This window comes from Peromyscus californicus, unplaced genomic scaffold (genome assembly GCF_007827085.1).
Source record: "Peromyscus californicus insignis strain IS unplaced genomic scaffold, ASM782708v3 Scaffold_11__1_contigs__length_118956290, whole genome shotgun sequence".
NCBI lineage: Eukaryota > Metazoa > Chordata > Mammalia > Rodentia > Cricetidae > Peromyscus > Peromyscus californicus.
In genome coordinates this window covers 109,011,272-109,029,124 of record NW_026294402.1, presented here as the reverse complement: position 1 = coordinate 109,029,124, position 17,853 = coordinate 109,011,272, and the positions used below count along the sequence as shown (strand labels likewise).

The following is a 17,853-nucleotide window of genomic DNA, read 5'->3' as shown; positions in this document are numbered from 1 at the left end:
TGCAGAGGTTGTTTCTCTCCTTCCACCATGTGGGTCCAGAGGATTAGCTCAGGTTATAAGACTTGACATCGAGCACCTTTACTCACTGAGCCATTTAGATGTCCCTTCCCCCTGCTTTTTTTTTTTTTTTAAGACAGAGTAAAATATAGCCCAGGCTGGCCTTGAACACACTATGTAACTGAAGATGTGAAGATGGACTTGAACTCCTAATACTCCTGCCTCCAGCTCCCATTTGCTGCTATTACAGGCATGCATCATGATATCCACTTTTTCTAGCCTTCTTGAAATATACAGTACAGGGTTGGAGAGATGGCTTAGTAGTTAACAGCCTGGCTGCTCTTCTAGAGGACCTGGGTTCAGCACCCCACATGACATCTCACAACCTTCTATAATTCTAGTTCCAGGGCATCTAACCCTCTTTTGGCCAGGCAGGCATCTGGTGCACAGAGATGCATGCAGGCAAAACACCCATACACATAAAATAAATAGTTAAAAAAGAAATAGACAGTCACACTGTTTTCTATATAGTCACCCAGCATGCAACAGCACACATTCTTCCTCATAACTCACTGACACGCCTCTTCTCAGCCTTCATCTCCACCAATCACCAAGCTCAGACACCACCAGTCTACTGTCTACCTCAAATGCAGATGTGTCTAGCAGAGGGCTGCCAGACTTGGGGGTGGGTGGGTCCTAAATATGATTAATGAAGGTGACAGACAGCTCAAGCTAAATGTGAGGGATGATCTTAAAATACCCTGAGGGCGGGTCACCAGAAGGAACAGAATCATCGTTCTTCTTGGTCCAGCGCCCAGAAGGGCACACAGGGGTGAGAGGGAGGCGGGGCTGGGTCTCATGTGAGCACTTTTCACAAGAATAGCTGCTGTGTGGAGACGGAAGACAATGATGGCCTTGTATGGCAGGAAATTGTCTCCCACAAAGTGTTCCTGAAAACTTGATAGGAATTAGTATACCTCTATTGACTGATGAATTTTATGTTCCCTAAAATAATCCTTTTGAGGGCTGTCTTAATTAGGGTTTCTGTTGCTGTGAAGAAACACCATGACCACAGCAACTCTGATAAAGGAAAACATTTAATTGGGGTGGCTCACTTACAGTTCAGAGGTTCAGTCCATTATCATCATGGTGAGAAACAAGGCAGCATGCAGGACATGGTGCTAGAGAAGGAGCTGAGAGTTCTTACATCTTGACTCACAGGCAACAAGAAGTGGACTGTCACACTGGTGTGACTTGAGCATATAGGAGACCTCAAAGCTCACCCCACAGTGACACACTTCCTCCAACAAAGCCACACCTCCTAATAGTGCCGCTCCTTGTGAGCCTATGGGGGCCACTTACAAACTACCACAAGGGTTTTCTCAAATACCGAAAAATAATAGATAGAAAGCAAAAATGGTGCACTACCATCCCTACTGACCACTGCAGGTGAAGATAAAAGTGGCAGGAAATAGTTGAGCTGTGCGTATTGATGCACACCATAATCCCAGAACTGTGAGGCACGAGGACTGAGAGTTCAAGGAAAGCCAGGACTACGGAGGAAGAGCTTGTCTCAAAAACAAACAAACAAGACATTCTTTAGAAAACCGTTTGGGGCAGTTAGGATGACCTGTGGGCAAAGGCACTTGCCACCAATCCTGACCACCGCAGTTCAGTCCCTAGGACCGGCATGGTAGAAGGTGCGGGCCAACCAAATAAAAGTATCTAGAAAGGCTCGGCGTGTTTGTTTGTTTGTTTGTTTGTCTGTTTGTTTTTCAAGACAGGGTTTCTCTGTGTAGCCCTGGCTGTCCTGGAACTCACTCTGTAGACCAGGCTGGCCTTGAATTCACAAAGATCCACCCGCCTCTACCTCCCAAGTGCTGGGATTAAAGATGTGAGCTTTCGGCTCAGCTTTCTTATTTTACAGTTTGTTTGTTTTTAGGGTTTATGTGTGTAAGTATTTTGCCAACATGTATGCATGTGAACCATGTTTGTGCCTAGTCATCATGGAGGTCAGAGAGGACATCATATCTCCTGGAACTGGAGTTACAGTTGTAAGCTGCCATATGGGTACTGGGAACTGAACCTAGGTCCTCTGCAAGTGCTTTTAACTGCTGAGCCATCTCTCCATCTCTATACTTTCGTTTTATTTGCTTACACTTATTTATGTATTTATTTATTTACTTTATTTATTTATTCTGTATGTGTGCATGTGTGTGTGTGTGTGTGTGTGTGTGTGTGTGTGTGTGTGTGTGTGTGTGTTTGCACAGCACACATGTGGAAGTCAGAAGACAATTAAAGAGAGTCCTTTCTCCAGTAGGCCTCAGGGCTCAAACTCAGGTAGTCAGGCTTGGCAGCAAGCATCTTTAACCTCTGAGATACCTCACCAAACTAATTTTTTGTTTTTTATTTATTTATTTGTTTATTTGTTTGTTTGTTTGATTTTTTTTCAGGCTAACTAACTAGTTTAATTCCTGTTTCTTGAAGCCTATACTGACAATGACAATAATGTCTGCAATATTCAGCTGAATCCAGATAATGGAAGGTTTTGTACCCACGGTCCAAAAATCTCAATTTTATTCAGGTGGTCTCAAGTGTTTTTATGTTTCCTAAGGCTAATGCTGCTGTTTGAAATCGAAAGAAGTGGTGGACTGAGTTGTTCCAAGAAACACACATGGCTGGTTGCAGCATTGAGCATCAACAACCTGGCCCCCACAGGCTTTCCCAGGGCACAGTCTCCACAAAGAAAGATCCTATTTACTGCTAAACCTGTTGGGCTTGTTTCTTGAAACAAATCCCTATCACTTCCACCTCCACAGCTAGCTGTGTTGTCCAGTTGGGTCTGTGAAGTAACACAAAGTCTTCCTCAGGGGGCAAGTGGGGAGCTCATTTATCAGGGCAGCAGCAGAGTGTGGGAAGGGCCCCCGGAGCAACGCCTCCATGACAGTCTGCAGTAACGCCAGAGTTCCCTCCCATGGTGGAGAGCAGGGCTTTTGCGGGCTCAGCGCAGTCTCCTCACTCCACCCATTTCTCAGAACTAGCCCAAAGCTCCTCTTTATTTCATGTATCTTGTTTGTTCATGTGTGTGCAGGTGCACGTAAGTGCACCTGTGTGTGTGGAAGCCACAGGTCAACCCTGGGGGTCGTTCCACTTCTTTTTGGAGACAGCGTTTCTCACTGGCCTGGAATGCCTCAAGCCAGTAAGGTCCACTGACCAGAAGGCTCCAGGGGTTTACCTGACTCTGGCTTCCCAGCACTTGGATTACATGACAATCGGCTTTGGGTGGGTGTTTCTGGGGATGGAACTTGGGTCCTCGTGCTTCCAAGGCAAGCACATTATCAACTGAGCCATCTCCTCACCTCATCCTCCTCTTTAGAATCACCTTCTTCCAAATCTACCTCAGAGCAGCTTTCTGGCCCTGCTTGAGGCTTCCAGATCATCTGACCTGGAGCAGAGATGAGAGCTGCCCCGGTCCTACCAAACCTGCTCAAACCGCAGAGCCAGGAGCATCCTAAGGAACTGCTGGGCATGCTGTAAGCCATCATGTTCTAGAAGGTTCTATATTCAACAATATCCACTGTGGGAGCCCACAAAGCTTCCTAGTGAGATCTGAGCTTGCTTTACACAGCAGGGCTGCATTAGAGGATGGCTTGACCATGTGCATGGTCACCAGGTGCCTGGAATGGTCTGCACTTGGCTGTGCTGGGGGAGGTCTTTTGCTCCACCCCTTGGCATTCCTTTAAAAGCCCTTTAGTAGAGACAGAAGGGGCTGGTGGGTCTTTGATCCAGGCCCTCCCGAGGTTATCCTGTGTTTCTAACTCTCCTCTATATTTCTATCTACATATCCCTTAATTCTCCCTGCTCAGGAGTACCCTGGGGGAAAAAGAGGGAACTGGTCTCCCTCAACCCACCCAAATGATATCTACAGGACAATAGAGGGTGCCACAGAGACTCTCTAGTCAGTGCTCTTTGGTGTTTGAGGATGAAAAGTCAAGTGCATCTGTGCACATTGGTAAACACCTTTAATACCAGTACTTGGGAGGTAGAAGCAGGCAGATCTCCATGAGTTTCAGGCCACCCTGGTCTGCATAATTAGTTTCAGTCAGCCAGGACTACATAGTCAGACCTTGTCTCAAATAAGTAAGTAAATAATTTTTTTTCTTTCTTTTTTTTTTTTTTCAGAGCTGAGGACTGAACCCAGGGCCTTGTGCTTGCTAGGCAAGCGCTCTACCACTGAGCTAAATCCCCAACCTTGTAAATAAATATTTTAAAAAATTTCTCAGTATCTATTTGCCCTCTGCCATAGAGACTGTTCTATTCCTGCAAAGAGACAACATGACCAAGGCAACTCTTATATATATATATATATATATATATATATATATATATATATATATATATATATAAAGCATTTAATTGAGGGCTTGTTTACAGCTTCAGAGGCTTAGTCCATTATCATCATGGCAGGAGCTTGGTAGCAGACAGGCATGGTACTGGAGAAGTAGCTGAGAGCTACATCCTGATCCACAAGCAGAAAGAGAAAAACTGAGCCTGGCATAAGCTTTTGAAACCTCAAAGCCCACCTTAAGTGACATACTTCCTCCAACAAGACCACACCTCCTAATCCTTCTAATCCTTTCAAACAGTTCCACTCCCTAGTGACCAAGCATTCAAATATATGAGCCTATGGGGGCCATTCCTATTCAAACCAACACACACTCTAAAGCACTGCTCCAAGTTGTCATAGGAAGCCTCTCCCTTTGTCCTGACCATGTGACTTAGATGGAACAGATCTCATCATAATTGGCTCATATGAGCAGCTTGGCCTCTTGACTGATTAGGTCAGTGGAGCATAAGCCCATCAGGATGAGTGAAAGATGTTTTCTGAGATCCTATGGCTGCTACACCCGGGCAGAGCCTAACACTGCTGGTAGGAGGGCAACTGGGAACAGGGTGAGGAAACACCAGTCATCAGGGTGACATCATTCTCTTTCTATATTTTTGTTATACAAGCCAACACAGCCCATTTGTTGATTTTCCTCCTCATCGTCATCTTTTTGAGACACAGTTTCATGTAGCCCAGGTTACCAAAGCTCATTATGAAACTGAAGATGACTTTTCACTCCGGATCCTTCTAGTCCCACCTCCCAAGTGCTGGGATTACAGACAGGTAACACTAAGCCTGGTTTGGTGGTGTTGGGGCTCAAACCCAGGGCCTCATGCATGATAGGCAAGCACTTTACCAACTGAACTATAACTCTAGCATCCAAGATGTTTCTTTTATTCCACTTTACCTTTGAGTTTGGAGAATATAGGGAGAGGAACAGGAATGTTAGAGATAGTGTCCCAAGGGCGTGTCCAGCATATCAATATGCATTAGCAACAGTGTAGTACTCAGGGTTATAAATATTTTCAGGAAACAAAAGAAGTGTGCCCTACAGTTACTGTCACACATTTGCCTCACCTTGGGTGTGCAGCGAGAAGCTAAAAGCGCATTGGTCTGGGGATAAGTCTCTCTTAGAAGCTTCCTGATGAGACGCCATCTGTAACCCCTTTTCCTAAAGAATGGTATCACCCACAGTTTGGGTGGACCTTCTCATCTTAATTAACTAATCTAGAAAATCCCTCACAGACATGCCCAGTATTAACCACCACACTGGATATGGTGGCACAGTCCTTTATCCTAGCACTTGGGAACTGGAGACAGGAAGATCCGGAGTTTCCAGGCAGCCTCAGCTACATAGTAAGTCTGATGCCAACCTGGGCTAAAGGAGGCCCTCAGTTAAACAAACAACACACAAAGTCTAATCAAGCACTGCATACCTAGTGCCCAGGACTGGCCTTGACCACCAGATGAAGTTCAGAAAATGATTCTTGAATACATTGTTTTTAAAAATCTTAACTATTCTGTGTGTTGTGCAGTGTGTGATGTGTGTTCCCACACAAAGACCAGAGGAAACATCAGGTGACCTGCTCTGTCACTCTCCACAGCATTCCCTGGAGACAAGGTCTCTCACTGAACCCGGAGCTAGGTGGCAGCCAGCAAGTGCCAGCAGTGTTCCTGTCTCCACAGCGCCTCTCAAGGTGTTACAGGAGTGCACCCAGCCACACCCCTTTTCACGTGAGTGCCGGAATCTGAACCTCAGGTCCCCATGCTTGCACAGCAAGCAGTCTTACCTACAGAGCCGTCTCTCCAGCCCCCGTAAGACTTTTGACTTGATACACGCCTCTTGTAATAGTGGTTTATAAAGATATACTGCGATTATGCTTCCCCAGCCCCAAAGCACATTCTTAATAACTAGAAAATTGTTTTTGGAAATACACATATTATCATATTTGTTTTCTTTGATTTTGCTACCTGCAACTTCAAGAGAGAAGGACATGATGCATGAAGTAAAGATAATCCCTACATAAATTAGAACACAGTGTTTCCAGGAACTGACATAATACGGCCCTGAAGGCAGACTTCGGTGTTACTGCTAAAATACTAGCATGAGTTCTTACAATTGCTACTGATGTTGCTGGTTGCCATTGGAAGCAATGTTCTGAGCAAGATGATGGATTTAAAAAATACTCTAAAGAAAATCTTATTTTCAATCTTATTGCCACTAAGTGCATACGTGATTCACCTGTCAATACCATCAATACCATTTGCTACTCTAAGTTCTACTTACTTTAAACTAGGGTGGCACAGCACACAGCCCAACACAGGGCTCATCAGATGCTTTGGTTTGGCATCTACTCAGGCTTGTGATGTGATGTCAGGAGTCTACATAATAAACTTCATGGGCTGTGGAGATAGACCAGTTGGTAAAGTGCTTGCCATTCAAGTGAAGGGCTTGAGGTTGATCCCCAGAACCTACGTAAAAAGGCTGGGTGTGGAAGGACATGTTGTAACCCCAGTGCTAGGGAGGCAGAGATAGGTGGATCTCTGGGGCTGCACGGCCAGTTGGCCTAGCCTACTTGGTGAGTTCCAGGCTAGTGAGAGACTCTGTCTTAAGAAACAAGGTGATATTTCCTGAGGAATGACACAAGGGGTCATCCTCTGGTCTCTACACCATGTTCACACAGGCACACACCCCCACGCACTCAAGTGTTCACAGGTCCTTCTATTATGCAGATACTTTACAGAATACTTTCATTTGTGTATAAAGCATTCTTAATCCTGGTATATTTATAGAAGGATTTCTACAGATGACATGCTATTTTAAAAAAGAAGTGATATTGCCAAGCAATATAGGTGGTGCACGCCTTTAATCCCAGCACTCAGGAGGCAGAGGCAGGTGGATCTCTGTGAGGACAACGTGAACTATAGAGTGAGTTCCAGAACAGCCAGAGCTACATAGTGAGAAAACAGAGAGGGGGGGGAGGGAACGGGAGGGGAGGGAAAGGAGCCAGGTGGCGGTGGCATACACCTTTAATCCCAGCACTCTGGGGGCAGAGGCAGACAGATTTCTGTGAGTTCGAGGCCATCCTGGTCTACAAAATGAGTTCCAGGACAGCCAGGACTATAACACAGAGAAAGCTTGTCTTGAAAAGGAGGAGGAGGAGTTGGGGGAGGAGGAGGAGTTGGAGGAGGAGGAAGAAAAGGGAAAGTAGTGTTGTCAATATCCTGGCTTGGTTATGTCACTGTAACTATGTGGGTTCAGGGGCCTCAGGCCTCTTGTACTCTTCTTATAACTTCTTTTGAGACCATCATCATTTTAAAATTAAAAGTTTGCCAGGTGGTGGTGGCACACACCTTTAATCCCAGCACTCAGGAGGCAGGGCAGGTGGATCTCTGTGAGTTTGAGGCCAGCCTGGTCTATATAGTGAGTTCTAGGACAGTCAGGGCTACATAGAGAAACCCTGTCTTGAAAAACCAAAAAAAGAAAAAAAAAAAAAAAAAAAAACAAACAAAAAAACAAAGAAAGAAAGGAAGAAGTAATTTTCACATTTTGTACATTTTTGTTTGTTTGTTTTGAGACAGGGTCTCATGCAGCAAAGACAGCCCTTGAATTTCTGATGCTCCTAGGTACTTTTTGCATCTTTTACTGAAGTGATATCATGCAAGAGTTATACTGCTTCTATGAGTTTGAGGGCAAAAGTATTCACAGCAACATTTCCTTAAACTGTTACAAGATGCCTATTACATAAGGAAATATTCCTGAATGTTCTTTGCTGTCAGTGAGAAACCTTATTCTACTGCCAGCAGATCTAAGTTTTCTTGTTTGGAAATAATTTCAGGGTGGGAATAAATTTATAAATACAAACTACTGTGTTCTACCACAGCGCTACACAAAAGTGAACAACACAGTATTTGAATGAACTATGTCACCATCTATTTCCCCAAGGGTTTGAGATTTTTTCACACAAATTAAATAGCTACTGTAGTTCCACAAAGCACCATGGTTAAGTTCTTAAGATCAAGTACACCATTCTACAGCCAAAGGCAAGTCACACGGTATAAGGTAGTCTCCATTTCCCACACAGGGTGCTACAGTAAGACTGGAAGGTCTTGACGCTCTTGCACAGGCTGGAAGGTGGCATCTGCCATGCCCTAGGTTTGCAGCATCAGTCCTGTTCAGGAAAAAGAGTCCAGGTCCTTGCAGACTCTGAGACACCCTGGCTTTGGGTCAGAATATTTCCTCCTTTATTTTCAGCTTACTACATACAGTACGTCTATAGCTCACCCATGCAGAGGGCTTCAGTGAAAGTCACGCTTATTTTTTCTACCAGCCAGTTACTGCTTAGCCAATAGGTTCAAAATCACTGCTGTAGCTAGCATAATATTAAGTCCAGGCCTACTCAGTGTGTGCAGGCCTGTAATCCTGGCACTCTGGAGGCAAGTGAAGGGGAACCTCTGAAAGTGTGATTTCAGCCTATGCTACACAGGGAGCTCCAGGCCATCCAGGGCTATATACAGAGACCCTGGGCTTAACTAAAACATCTCAATGGGAAATAGCAATCATTCAGTGGTTGGTTGAGGGTGAACATGAGGCAGAGAGATAAAAAGGAAGAGAAAGAAAGGAAGAAAGGCAAGAAAAAAGTTCTCAGGACTCCATTCCTCAGGGAAACAACCAACCCAGGAGGGAGACATCTAGAACCTGTGTGATTTACATGATAATCAGGTAGCCCAAGTAATTTATCCCCAAGGCAGGAGCACTTTGAGAATCAGAAAGGACTCTGTTTATTAATAATACCTAGACTGAACATAGACTCAGATCATGCCTTGCTCTAACGTGAGCTTATAGGATGTGTTACAGGAACAAAGAGGGAGAAACGGGCTGAGAAACAAAACAGCTGAAATAAAAATTAATTAGTTCAGATTCCTTATGTTAAAAACTGCATTTAACCATCACATGCTGGGGCTCACCAAGAAGGCTCAGCAGGTAAAGGAGCTGCCACCAAAGCCAGAACCTGAGTTTGATCTCCAGAACCCACTCAGGAAAGAAGAGAACTGAGTCTTCCAAGTTGTCCTCTGACCTCTGTTTGTACAGGACACACATGAGCACATACACACACACACACACACACACACACACACACACACACACACACACACACACACACGCCAACTACATTTTAACAGGTAAAAACTGTTGTTATTAATATGACCACTATATGAAAGCTCTTCTTTTGTTGGGTGGGACAGTGTACAGGTTGGCCTCAGACTGAATGCCCCTGCCTCCATCTCCTGAGTGCTGGATTCCAAGCACGCCCCACCAGTTCTGCCTCTCTGAAGGACAAAGTTATCCAGTGTAACTTCTGAAAGTTGTATTAGCAGAAGGCTCAAGATAATTTGTTCTTGGAATGAGTGTATTATAGATGTATTCCTTTAATACCAAAAGTTAATAAGCCAGCTCTAATGGGGTAATTATTGAAAAGCTTCGGTCTAAATCTCTTTCTTAACCCACTGCCATTTCCAAGACTATTAAAAACTTTAATCTCTCACAGCAGATAATTATACATGCTTGTCTGGCTTAGGGAATAAATAATCTTTACACATAGTTCCCCCTAAAGATCCATGTGACTAGTGACCCTATTTTACCACCCCCATGACAATAAATAGCACAAGGTATATACGAAAGCACACTTTCTTATAGTGCAAAATGTCAAGCCGCCTTCAACTTTGTTGCTTAGATATTTCCAGGCTGAAAAGTAAGGATTTTTCGAGAAGAACCTGTGAAATAGTTTCTTAATGCAGCTTTTTCCCCCCATTTTTTTAAGACAGAGTCTCTCTATATATAGCTCTGACTGTCCTGGAACCCACTCTGTAGACCAGGTTGGCCTCAAATTCAGAGATCCACCTGCCTCTGCCCCAAGAGTGCTGGGATTAAAGGTGTGTGCCACCATACCCGGCTCTGGATGCATTTCCATGATTGTGCCTGTCCACAAATGTGTTTTCTCAAGTCAGCTGCGTAGGTCCAGGTGAGCACACAATTTGTGTGCAAAGGCATTTGGAGGGAGGTGAGTCTGATTTGCCATCCACACAGGTACACCATTAAGGCAGGTCAGAAAGGACATTTGCCTTTACATAGCAGATCTCAACTGGTACGTCTTGAACAACTATGAAGACACAATTGATGTGGAATATCTTTGACACACAGGCTGCCCTTGGTCTGGAAATGGCCCAGGCTGCTGCCAGGGCAGGAGGAAGAGATTCAGGCGCTGTCTTACTTTTCTCATGTTGTAACAAATTCCTGGGGAAAGCCCCTGGAGGAAGGACTGGCTTATTTTGTAGTACTTACTGTTTGAGGGGACAGTCCATACTGGCAGGGAAGGCGTGGCTATGGGAGGTGTCTGGTCACCCTGCAGCTGCATCAGGGACAGAGAAAGATGCAAGCTGGTGCTCAGCTCACACTCCTCTTTAAAACCACAGGGCTGCAGAGATGGCTCAGGGGTTAAGAGCACTGGCTGCTCTTCCAGAGGACCCAGGTTCAATTCCCAGCACCCACATGGCAGCTCACATCTGTCTGTAACTCCAGTTCCAAGGGATCCAACTCCTTCACACAGACATACAAGCAGGCAAAATACCAACTCACATAAAATAGAAATAAATATTAAAACCACTTTGAAACCGCTTCTCCCAAAAGTTGACCGTTGGTTTTCTTGGGTTTAGACGTTCTGGGTCCTGTGCCTGATTGGTGGTTACCGGATCCCCATAGGAATGCAAATGCATTGGTAGACATGACTACCGGCTGTCCTCCCTCTTGGGGCCTGAACCTGAAGCCACATTCATTCACCGTGGGAACCCAGTAAGAAGAGTCACCCGGGTGGCTACCACCTTTGGATTTTGTTTGGCCCCCAAAGGTCTGTGTGTTCAGGGCTATCCCTCAGCTTTGTGCTATTAAAAGGTAATAAAAATCCTTAAGAGGCAGGGTCTAAGGCAGATACAGCCTTTACTCACCTCAAATCATTTCATGCTTCTAGAGATTCCCTCAGCATCATTGGTCACCTTCTCCCCTTCACAGTTTGATACTGTCACTCCTCCATAAGGAGTTGAGTTAGGATCTGAGTCTGGGGAGTAAGTAAAGAGCATAAGGACCTGAGTTCAAATCCTCAGGACCCACACAAAACCAGACATGGTAGTTCCCATCTCAATCCCAGCTCTCCTGCAGCAAGGAGAGAGGCAGAAACAGAATCCATCAAAGCTGGTCTATGCAGCTGCAAACAATGGACCCTGTCTCCTGGAAGGCACTGGAAGGTGAGGGCTGATAGCTGAGGTTGGCCTCTCATATCCACATGTGCATCATGGCACACACGAACCCATGACCAAACCCCCACACGTGAATACTCACACGGACAAAGATTTAAAAAGAACTGGGACCTAGGACTAGGAATATAGTTCAGGGTTAGAGCACTTGCAGAGCATGTGCATGGTCCGGGTTCAAGCCCTAGTACTGCCAAAATCAGATCAGAGTTAGGTCCAATTCCTCTCTTTTGAATCTGCCTGACCTAATGACTCTTGTAAGCAGAAGGATGGGAAGGAAATGATGTCATATTCTCTTGAGGCTCAGACAGAAAATACTAATCTGCTTAGCTATCTTAGGGTACTCACTCTGTGGTAAGACAGCTACCATTTATGAAATCTAGCTCCCCCAGGATGACCCTGCTGGTTTGGGCACATGCCAATGCCCCGCTCAACAGTCCTGGCACAGCAGGCCTTCCAGCCATCTCCACCAATGCACCAGACAAGTGTGCCACCATCCTGGATCCTCCAGACCAATCCGTCTATCCGCTGAACAATCTCAGCCCACACCTCAAGGATCAGATGAACCAAGAGTCCTGCTCAAGTTCCCGACCCACAAAATCTGACACAATCAGGCTTGTTTTCAGTCACTGAGTGTTGACTAGCTTGCTCTGCAGAACAGGACCGTGACACACACCTGTGTTTTCTGTAACCCTGATAACAACCGTTCTTATTTCCGGATCAGGAAACTCACCTGGCTCTGCACAGCTCACAGGGAGGCCGTCGGCCATTTCTCTGCTCTTCCTCCTGCCGTGTGCTGCTCCTGTGGGTGGGGGAAGAAACCCGGATGAAGAACCAGCAATCTGGGTCAGATCCTGCCTCCCGGGTTCTGCTGTCCCCACAAGGCTGCTCCCAGGATTTTCCCCGCTTCTGGAGACAGAGTCTTTTGTAGTACAGGCTGGCAGGAACTCACTAAATAGCAGATGGCCTTAAGCATTGGGTCCTCCTGCCTCTACCTCCTGAGCTCTAAGAAAACAGGCATGAGCCACCACATCCAGTTTACGGACTAGAGGAGACTGAAGCCGGGCCTTTGCTCACACAAGGCAAGCAGTCCACCAGCTGAGCTGTATTCCCAGACCCAAGATTCTTGTTTATTGCTTTTTATTTGTCGGTGGGTTGATTTTGTTTTGGTTTTGAGACAGAGTCTCACTCTGTAGTTTTGACTGGCCTGGCACTTACTATATAGACCGGGCTGGCCTCAAATTCACAGAGCTCTGCCTGCCTCTGCCTCTGCCTCTTGCTCTCTCTATAGTGGGAGGTCTTGGCTGTCCTCTGATCTTCAACACAGTCTGACTCCAGTTATTCTACAGTAGTTTTTAACTATCATACCTGCTGCACACTGGATGCTGTGCTGGCTGCTGAGGCAAACACACCAAAGCAGTGAGAAGAGCTGGCCAGACGCAGGAACAGGGGTCAAGAGAACTTGGTGAGGAGGAAAGGGTGACACGGCATCAAAGATGGCCAGGAAAGGACTTGGAAATGTCAGCTGTTAGCTGATAGCTGATCTGGGAAGGGCTCTGTCGCTCTCTGTGTGGAGGTCTGGGAGAGAAACTTCTAGGCAAGGGCCCCAAAGGGAGCATCTCAAGGTTGGAAAGGAAGCTGTGTGGCCCTGGGGTAGTGAATGGGAGATGACCAGAAGGTGTTAAGCCCAGATCCTATAAGGTTTTCCATCTGCTCAGATCAAAGCTTGCACATGCATAGTTCTGCATATTATTTCTGTCGGTTCTCAGGTCCCTATAACCTTATAACAAGCCGGGTAAGACTCCTGATTTAAATTGCCAGTATTAAAACCAGGAAAATAGCTGGAGCTGTTGCTCAGCTGGTAGATTGCCTACCTAGCATGCACAAGGCCCTGGGTTTGATCCCCACACAATATAAACTAGGTGTAATGACACACATCTATGATCCTAGCACTCTGGAGGTAGAGACAGGAGGATCATAAGTTCAAGTTCATTCCCCACACATAGTGAGTTTGAGGTTAGCCTGGGCTACATAAGACTGTTGGGATAATCTTTTTGTATACTGCGTGCAGATGTGTCTCTGTTTTACCTCACCTGCTAAGGCACCTTCTGATTGGTTTAATGAAGAGCTGTCAGCAGGTGGCCTGTCCCTTTAAGGCTTGGTTCAAGCAATCAGAGAACAGAAAGCCAGGTCCAGACTGAAGAAAACCTCTGAACAGGTGTAGTATGCTTGAACACGTACTTAGGTGCTGAAGAAAGAAAATGGGTATAGACAGTTGTAGAATAAAATAAATGTTTGAAAATAATCAAATGATCGCCGGGCGGTGGTGGCGCACGCCTTTAATCCCAGCACTCGGGAGGCAGAGTCAGGCGGATCTCTGTGAGTTCGAGGCCAGCCTGGGCTACCGAGTGAGTTCCAGGAAAGGCGCAAAGCTACACAGAGAAACCCTGTCTCGAAAAACAAAAAAAAAAAAAAAAAAAAAAAAAAAAGAAAATAATCAAATGAAGTCATTAAAGAGAGAGTAAAGAAATATAAAAAGAATAAGCCATGTAAAGGTGGGAAATACCATAACACAGGGCCCTATATAGTGCTTTATTAACTTTAAATTTTTAAAAATGCTAATGAACAAAAGACAACAGCTGAGGAGAGTAGAAAAAAACTGCTGAATTGAATCAGCCTGTATATTTTAAAGATGTGTTGACCTCAGATGGAAACCAGGATATGTGTTTTGTTGGGGATGAGGTTTTTATTAATTTCCTTCAAAATTAATAAAGATCAGATTTGAACATCTTGGCTGCAGACATGAAGGAAGAAACCAAGAAAAACTACAAGACAAATGACGTATATGCTGATCCGTCTACATGGGAACAGTTCTGTGACTGGATGAGACATAAATTTTGTTGGCTACAGCGTCCTCATGACAGTTTAATTTGGCTATGCAGTCCAAATGGACTTATAAAGTTGACAGATGCCTTTTACCTGCACAAACATAGAACAGAAAATCATCTTGAGCTATTCAGTGCACACCACACACTCCATATTTGTGTTAATGTATATGTATATTACCTTTAAAAGTTTGCATGTTTTCAGAACAAAAGGACCAGACACCAATGAATGCAGGACAAGCAGCCCAGATGATCCAACATCTCAGAATGCCTCCATTGTTTCCTCAAAAATCTGCATGCAGGGCAACTTCAAAGTGGCTAGCTAAGATGATCCAGCCTCACAGACTACTCCAGCCAGGACTACAGGTAAACCCTGCCCTTTCCCATCACACAGAGACTGGACAACAAATGACACAGCCAGCTCTCCCAGGACTTGACCGTTATCCAAATTTTCTCAGGGTCCCATAAAGATGCTGTCACCCCCCAGACAACAGGAAGCAATTTTAAGATCACAATGCCCACATTCCCAAGAGATGGGGTGGGTGGCTTTTGGTCACTTGGTGGGTTCTGGATGTTTGTCATCATTTAGGGGGGTTGATTGAAAATTATTATTGTTCATGGTCAGGGAAAAAAAAACTAAACAAAGGAGGTTAGATTCAGGAATTTCTTTCTTTTTGTTTCCTCTATCCTTCTTTCTCTCCTATCTAGTGTTGGGGAAAAAAGGGAGGCAGAAAAAAGGGGGGATTTAGGAATGGTAGGATAAAAGGGTAGATTATTGAATCTACTTCTAAACTAAAAAGCAACTACTCATCTCAAGTATTTTACATTGGTATGCATTTTTGCATATTGATACAAATTTAAGGTTATTTTTATTATACTGTATTATATGTTTCTACCCTTGTTTAAGATATTGTACCTATTGAGGTCATTTAAAAAAGTAATGTAGCCGGGCGGTCGTGGCGCACGCCTTTAATCCCAGCACTCGGGAGGCAGAGCCAGGCGGATCTCTGTGAGTTCAAGGCCAGCCTGGGCTACCAAGTGAGTTCCAGGAAAGGCGCAAAGCTACACAGAGAAACCCTGTCTCGAAAAACCAAAAAAAAAAAAAAAAAAAAAAAAAAAGTAATGTAAAGTTCTAGTCCTTGAAAGCTACTATTATAAACTGTTTAGGATAATTAAGAAATGCAAGTTAGTAGTTAGTAATCTATAACAATGAAACTTGTAGTCATGTTAGGTATGTTTTCAAGGTTAAACATAATAATGAGACACATCTGCTCCTGGCAGCACCAATCTACTTCAAAGATGATGATGGGCACTTAAGAACCTGCATATGGAGTTTGCTTTCATTGTGGCAAAGTTAGCCACTGGGCAAGAAACTGCCCTTGCCTCAACTGCTAACAGTATGCTGTCCAAATTAGACAAGCAGGACACAAAAGAAGGTGACTGCTGAACTTTGCCAAGACAAGGTAGGACAGTCCTTCAAAATTCCTGCTTCACAAAAAAGTCTGTCAGATATTCTAGGCTTGTAAGCTGAAGATGGATGCCCCAACATTGCAGAGGAACCTTGGGTGACTTCCTAGACAGCCATCTGTCTCTGTCATTTCTATAGTTTTGAAAGTTGCTTGCTCTGCACTTCCTGTTTACTCAGGTAATATTTTATCCTTCTCAGGTCTCTGATGGAGTTGAAGACTAGATAGTTACAGTTTTATAGTTTTCCTTATTACCAAATTCAGAATAGAAACTCACAAAAGAGATGTAAAGTTTATAAAGCTTGAGAGACATAAAAGCTTGTTTATCGAAGAAAATGTTTTAATGTATAAAATGATATTTTAGGTTGGTAATAGAAGGCGGTGGTGGCGCACGCCTTTAATCCCAGCACTTGGGAGGCAGAGGCAGGTGGATCTTTGTGAGTTTGAGGCCAGCCTGGTCTACAGAGTGAGATCCAGGAAAGGCACAAAGCTACACAGAGAAACCCTGTATCGAAAAACCAAAAAAAAAAGTTATGATAGAAATTGGTTTAGGTACAAAACGTTGGACTCACCAAGATAGGATAATAAAGTAATTTCTCCAAAGTTGCCAAATACAAATAGACTGTACATTGTGAATATAATTCTTACCCGATAATTTTTCTTATTGTATTGATGTTAGAGAAAGAGTCTTTTATTGGACTAAAAGGGGAAGATGTTGGGATAATCTTTTTGTACACTGTGAGATGTGTCTCTGTTTTACCTCACCTGTCTAAGGCACCTTCTGACTGGTTTAACAAAGAGCTGAACAGCCAATAGCTAAACAGGAGAGGATGGGGGACTTCCAAGCAGAGATAGGAATGCTGGGAAAAAATCTGAGGTTTGGAGATTCACCAGCCAGATGCAGAGGAAGTCAGACATATGGTACTGAGGAGAGGAAATGAGTCATATGGCAGAATGTAGATTAATATAAACAGGTTAATTTAAGTTTTAAGGGCTAGTTGGGAACAAGCCTAAGCTAAGGCCAAGCTTTCATACTTAATAAGAAGTTGCCGTGTCAGTATTCAAGAGCTGGCAGTCCAAGAAAGACCCATTACATGAAACCCTGTCTTAACAAAACCCAACTAAATAAAATGCAGGAAAATTTAGAACTGACCAAATACTGATGCATACCTCTACTTAGTGGCTAGTTACTGGTGTGAAAAAACATTCCTATAAAGAAGCTGTATGCACGGAGGCTGATAGACTGAGAAAACTTCAATGAATGTAGAGTTTAGAATGTTACAGGGTCTGGGAACCTAGTCACAATTTCTGTTGGGCTATCATTGGCCTCCTCCCCAGCCAAAGAGCCTTTCCTTGCCTATCTATGTGACAGATGTAACATCTTGGTAAACAGATTAAAAACCTTTGGAACATATTACCAAAACCCTCTTCTCTGCCATTAGAAGGGCCAAGGATGCTATCAGACAGCATCTGAGCCATCTGCCAGATGTACCCTGCTTCTCTGATGTACCCACCAAATGTATTTTCAAATGGCCCTAATTTATGACTTTCTTTGATCTGCTACTAAAACTCCACGAAACTTCTTTGAGGTAACCTAGTTCTGTGTTCCTGGGCCTTGGTCACTCATATTTGGCTCCAGGATAAACTACCCTTTATCCCCTTTGATATAAGAGCTGCCCCCTCCACCCCAGACTCTAATTAGAGCATTCATACACCCTCTCAGCCATTTCTACTGGGGACACACCCACTCATGCCCACGTACTGGGTGCCAGCTGTGTGTAAAGCCCTTTCCCTAGTCTCTAGAGGAATGGAG

At 44.4% G+C, this 17,853-nt stretch overlaps 1 protein-coding gene across 1 annotated transcript in view; it reads right to left on the bottom strand.

Moving 5' to 3' along the window:
* Positions 1 to 17,853, bottom strand: part of Cmtm6 (CKLF like MARVEL transmembrane domain containing 6) — a 173,912-nt gene that overhangs the window by 12,751 nt on the left and 143,308 nt on the right. The window contains exons 5-7 of the transcript XR_008214909.1: positions 13,783 to 13,937; positions 12,423 to 12,491; positions 11,387 to 11,496 (exon numbers count right to left, since the gene is read on the bottom strand). The gene's annotated coding sequence lies outside the window, so the exon portion shown is untranslated. The remainder of the gene's footprint in view (positions 1 to 11,386; positions 11,497 to 12,422; positions 12,492 to 13,782; positions 13,938 to 17,853) is intronic.